The 6,000-nt window shown below is 40.8% G+C and overlaps 1 protein-coding gene across 4 annotated transcripts in view; it reads right to left on the reverse strand.

The window, feature by feature from the left end:
* The window catches only part of sema4d (sema domain, immunoglobulin domain (Ig), transmembrane domain (TM) and short cytoplasmic domain, (semaphorin) 4D), a 266,716-nt gene extending 261,087 nt beyond the window's left edge, over window positions 1-5,629 (reverse strand). For 3 of the 4 annotated variants that reach the window (XM_072516791.1, XM_072516789.1, XM_072516788.1), the window contains exon 1: window positions 5,486-5,629. The gene's annotated coding sequence lies outside the window, so the exon portion shown is untranslated. The remainder of the gene's footprint in view (window positions 1-5,485) is intronic. The other variant, XM_072516782.1, reaches the window with a different exon arrangement.
* Between the last annotated feature and the right edge of the window lie 371 nt (window positions 5,630-6,000).

Below are 6,000 nucleotides of genomic sequence, written 5' to 3' on the forward strand. Positions count from 1 at the left end.
GCCCCTGTTTGACTGCTCTCTTTTTCTCTCAAATGTTTTGCAGACTTGAGTTTGTGATATTTAGGAAAATCTGCAACTATATCCGACAATGGTTTCCAATGGACTCTTCCCTGCTCAAAGCCCAAGTCCATCGTAACATTAGTCATATGGGCTTTGTATCCAGATAGAAATGCCAGTTAGCCATCAGCTAGACAGAAACCCCCCAATTTACTTCTATCTTGGAATTAGACAGTTTCAAGTACAACAATTTACCAACAAAAAGGCATTCCTAACACAGGTTGATTACATATAAAAAGACCTGGCATTGGCTACATTAAGCAGCTGGGCTGAAGAATGGCAGGTGCCATTTAATGTGGACAACTGCAACATTATAAGATTAAGAAAGGATAATAAATTGGCAACAAAAGTAAAGTGAATTATATGAGACAGGAGAGGAATTTGAGGTTACTGGCAGACAGACTGTCAAAACCTGCGGCAGCAGGTAAGAGAGTAAATTGAATCTTGGCCTGTACAGCACAAACCTCATTAAGGTCTGGAGTTTTAACAGATTGCTCAAATCTTGTCATCTTTATTAAAACATTTAGGTAGTGGAGAGAATACAGCAAAGGAAAACTATAGTGATGGCTAGGATTAGACTCGCGAGTTAGAAAGAGAGAATGCTTATGCTTGGAAGGTCATAACTGAAGAGAAAGATCAGGGTGATGTTATGGAAGCATTCAAGTGACAAGTGTTTTTAAGATAACGATAGATAGTTTTTTGAAGAATAAAGGGATTAAGGGTTATGGTGTTCGGGCCGGAAAGTGGAGCCGAGTCCAAAAAAGATCAGCCATGATCTCATTGAATGGCGGAGCAGGCTCGCGGGGCCAGATGGCCTACTCCTGCTCCTAGTTCTTATGTTCTTATGACACAAAATAAACATCAACATGTTTTAAATAATGACAGATCCTACAATAAGAGGTATTTGAAAAACGTAGCATACACAAAATGACTAATTTTATCTTAGCTCGTGAAATCTCAGTTTCTTGTCTTTTGCCCTTGAACAATGCGCCCAAGGCTTTTCGGAATTGGTCAGAAAGAGATGGCTAAGAGTCTAGAAGTGCAGATACGTCCCTACAAAAGCAAATTCTGACTGAATGGGAAGCATCCAACCTTAATCCTGCCAGCCCACAAGAATAAGAAAATTGCTTTCTCAAAATACTAGCCTACAGCCAGACTGTAATGAAATATTCCATGTCTGCTGACACTTTTTTTAAAAATTGCCACTAATGTTCCTGCGCCATGCTTTTTTATTATTCTACTGTTCAGCCCATCACTAATCCAAAACTTTGTGCTTTTCTGAACGACTTAAAATCTAATCACTTGGGCTATCTCGTTTAGCTAATCAATATGATTAATATCCAAGTTTGGAATTGCCTAATTGATACTTCCTCATCCATTTTCTTTGCAAATGTGATGATGTCCTGCTCAATGACTTTAGCCCTTCAACTTGGTTCCACAATCTAAGAAATGGCAGAAAAGTAGCAGGGTGAACGGTATGTGACACGGCCTTTACAGATATGGATACTCAAAACAAAATTCTCTAACTTTGAAACATTTTTTCAAACAAGGGTGATTTATAGAAATATCTGCAAAATTAACCTTTCGATGCACAAACAATTGTCGCTCTTTCTCAGAGCAGGAACTTAAATATGCTGGTGTCCGACATCCTGAACTGCCTCACCCAAGTGGTCATTCTTTGGACACAAACTGAGGCACCACCAGCAGGCTATTTGATCTCGGATATTTGTTCATAATAAACCTGTACACACACTTTCCAGCTGTTTGTTTTGATGTTTTAAGTTTCCTTTGAGATTCCGTTTACTTTGATGCAGCATCCCATTAAAGGGCTGCCTTTTAATTTATCCCTCAATTTGCTGATTTTGTTTATTTAGTTACACTTTCCAGCTGAAGTCGCGGGATAGCAATCATACTTAGATAAGCTCACCGATTTTTCTCTCCCTAGTTCAGAGTTTTAAGACAGTCTAGTCAACTATTGCAGTCACGGCTGACATGATATGAAAAAAAATTAGTACAATGTTTCTCTTTACAACGTCATTACTCTTAACATTGCTCAAACATTCATGGTGTTATAGCAGATTCTGTACAAATAAAGCTCCAAGACAGCCGACTGTGTGAAACTTTGACTTTCCAAGTAAACAAATGTTTACTGTAGAAGCTTCATCTATTTATACTACAATCGAGTAGGAATTTATCTCTCGGCCGAAAAAGTACAGCGTGAACCTGCTACATTCCAGTTTACAAGTACAGCTGCCACCTTTCCAACAATTCAGTTCTCAAACAACTTAGCAGATCTGTGCTTTGTAAATGCAACACCAAATGCCATGGCAGGTTGTTCTTGACCCTGCTTATTGCTAAGCAGTTAGGACATACAAGTACAATCACTCCACCCTAAAGTACTGGATTATGACCTTTGCGATTTGCATTGGATAGAAACACAGCAGAGATGGGATCTTATTTTGGGCTACCAGCCATTAACTGTACCAAGAGCCATGCAATGAACTGCTGCCACTACCAAAATTCATTGGCCAGGAACATAGCGCAATAGGATCACCTATGTTAAGAGTGATGAAACTTAGTGTACAACATTCCACCATACAAGCTTTTAGACAAATACCTATGTGAGCAACTGATTTTCTTCCAGATAGCTTGCCAATATAAAAGTAGCAGGTGTAGTCAATACTACTACAACTACATCATGTCAACAAGTTGCATATTATATAGCAGCTCTAATGCTGAAAGTTGTCCGTAGTTACTTTGCAGAGGAATAGGGAAAATAGATGCTATGCCAAGGAAGGAAAGATGTTATGACTGATCAAGACCTTAGTCAAAGCAGCGGTAGGGGGTGGGGCGGTCTTCAAGGCTGAATGGAGAGATGGAGGTGTCTAGGGCGGCCATTCCAAAAGTCTAGGCAGCTGAAAACACAGCCCAAGATAAATGGAGAGGGAGATACAGAAGACCAAACCAGGAGGCTGGGGAGAGGCCACTGCAGGTCTGAAAGATGATAACAGATGCAGGAAAGGGTGTAACCACGGATAATTTACAACTTTTAAATGTGGTTCTATAGGTCAGGGGTATAGGTCAACAAGAAGGATGGGTGAGCAAGATTTGTTAAGATCTTGAATAATGAGATCTTAGATAGGCCAAGGTTTATACAGTGGTGTTCTTGATTTTATTTCTGTTCAAAAGTCTAATTGTATTTAAAAAGACCATCATCGCAGTTAATAAAGCAATATTTAATATATCATGTAATACAGTTTGTGTTTGAAATAAAATATGCAAAATATTCTGCACAAATACTGACAACGCCAACCTGATGAGATTATTCTCTAGCATTCAGCCGATTAATCACATTATAATTATTTGTTTCATTTTTGCAGTGAAAATCAAGTAAATATTGAAACCATTAAAATAGTTTGTGAAATCGAATTCTGTCCAACATCCCTCTCGCCATACTTCCAGACCAAAGCCATAACTTGCTTATAAACGGAAACGATCAAGAACAGTCAGATATTTCAAATGCCTATGAAATAAAGCCTCCAATCAACATCTCCCTGCAAGGCATTGCTGAGATCAAACTAATTTGTCTTTGCATTTCTTCCCAAGTTATGCTCCACCACCACAAAGGTGCAATCAGTTGGTTTGGCACTTTCTTCCCCTCTATGCTATACACTAAAAATTAATAAAGGGGCACATTTATCGATGGGACGCTATGTAAAAGTATATAATGGAAAATAACTGATTTCAAAGTAAATCTAACCTGTGCAAGATAATAATAGCAATTACAACATCTTATGGTTTATCATTACGAATATTAACAAATTTATAGTTAATTATATATTTTATGCAATTCAGAAAGTTTAGAAAATACACTTTACAATGGGAATTGACAGGATCTGATAAATTTCATCTGATCGCAAAATGCAAATCCCAAATAATTTTTTGCTGGCGTCATAGACCTAAGGAGGTCAAAATCCATTCTGGCAATCACAATATTGCAAATAAATATGTAAAGTCTGAAAAATAATCTATTGCCCAACCAAACAATAGGTCTGTTTTAAAATGGTTCATAGATGTTCTAGCACTCAAGCTGTAAAGCAAATGCAAGTATATCAAAGGTTTGTAACTTTAAAATCCTATTCATACCTCTCTCTGGGGGTAAAACAATGACACTGTCCTCCATTTATAAACTGCTAATATTTGTGTCGATGCTGATACTGGTGTTGTTTTATGTACCAAACAGTGAAAAATCAATCAGGTCTTTCAAAAGTAGATCCCTCCTATACTCATTTTTAACATCCCACCCTGTCATTAATCTTTCCTCCAAGCACCCTTCAACCAACCCCATACAACAACCCAACTGAGAAAGCAGGGCAGTGGCCTATTCCCAACTCTTTGTTGGTGTGGTATTCAAACTACCGATCAGCAGTCATGGAAGACCAATATGCATCGATTTACATTTTAGAGCAAGGCACCTAGCGTCAGCCCACAAATTCGGTGACTTAGATTGCTAACATGTTGTACACCACTGAACAAACGAAAACATGGTCAGATTTTGTTTGTATTGCAATCTACAAATTCGTGAGTGGCACTGCCCTTTGACTATTTGAACTCAAACTATAAAGAAAATCACAGAAATATATTATTTCCTGAAGGTGAAAAGCAATGAACCGAAACAGCTGGACAAGTAGTGCTCTTGTTTACTGTAAATGCCTATGCACAGCTCCTAATTTCTCCCATACAAGAGTGCTTCAATTGGAGACAATTATTTCTACATATCTCAGATAAGCATCTTGAAAGAATCCAATGTTTTCTCCCTCGCCACCCACCCGCCCCCACCAGATTTGGGGGGGGGGGGGGGGGGGGTATCGGAGGACGGTGGACAACAAGCGGTGTAAATGTAAATCTGCAATCAATTGAGACAACCTTTCCATTCCCAATTAATACCTGAAGTGCCAGACCTACAACCTAAACAAACGCTCGAGCCACAACAGTGGCACCAAGTAAAAACGTTGAATCAATTGTTTGTTTACCCCGAGGGCCGTCCAATTCAAAACGATCTCCCGAAGAGAGAAACACACACAAAAAAATGTGGCCTGACCCACCCCAGCAACTATTTCACTTGGTTTTTTTGTAAAATAGATACAAGTATCGAACGAGCAGAGAAGGAGCCGCGCGTGTGGTTTCAGCAAACTCCGCAGGATCAGTGCCGTAACTCCTTGCAAACTACTGCAGGTCGGCTGCAGGCAACCCGAGATTAGTTTTAAAATACATGTTTTTAAAGGGGGCGCGGCGGGTGCCGAGAAGAAGCAACGCCGCCAATTGAAGTATTTGGACTGCAGCAGCAGCAGTCTCCCCTCGCGAAATGCATTTCTACAACAACATGTTTTTTTTTTAATTAAAAAGCGGACGCCGATGTGGGACTCACCGGAACAGTGTACAGGAAACGTGCAGCTTGTCCGCGCTGCAGCTCTGCAACAAGTCCACTCGGAGCCGCGGCCTGGGCGCCTCCCCGCAGTATGGCGGTCAGAGGTGGACGAGCGTTAATAAGGCGCCTCGTCCCGCCTGCAGCACCCCCCCCCCCCCCCCCCCGGGGCGACAGTCAGAGCCGGGCTACAAGACAGCCTGTCGCCCTCTCTGTCAGCTGCTTCCCCCTTTCCCCGTTATGTTTAGATGCGCGAGACCCCTGAAGGGGATTTTGAGAGGGGGGGGGGTAAAGTTTCCGTTGGAAGATGTCTCGCGGCTGCATTTACCGCTCATCATTTTCACCCCCCCCCCCCTCCTTCTGTTAACGTTTGCAGTTGAGGCGCCCGGTGGACTTTATTCTTTTTCTTCGCCGTGCCACGGAGGGGGTATTTTTTTTCCGAACCAAAATAAATAAAAAGGATCGACAGCAAAACCAACGGCAGAATTGTTTTACGGTTTTTTTTTTTTCTTTTAAAG

This window comes from Scyliorhinus torazame, chromosome 9 (assembly GCF_047496885.1).
Source record: "Scyliorhinus torazame isolate Kashiwa2021f chromosome 9, sScyTor2.1, whole genome shotgun sequence".
Taxonomy (NCBI): domain Eukaryota; kingdom Metazoa; phylum Chordata; class Chondrichthyes; order Carcharhiniformes; family Scyliorhinidae; genus Scyliorhinus; species Scyliorhinus torazame.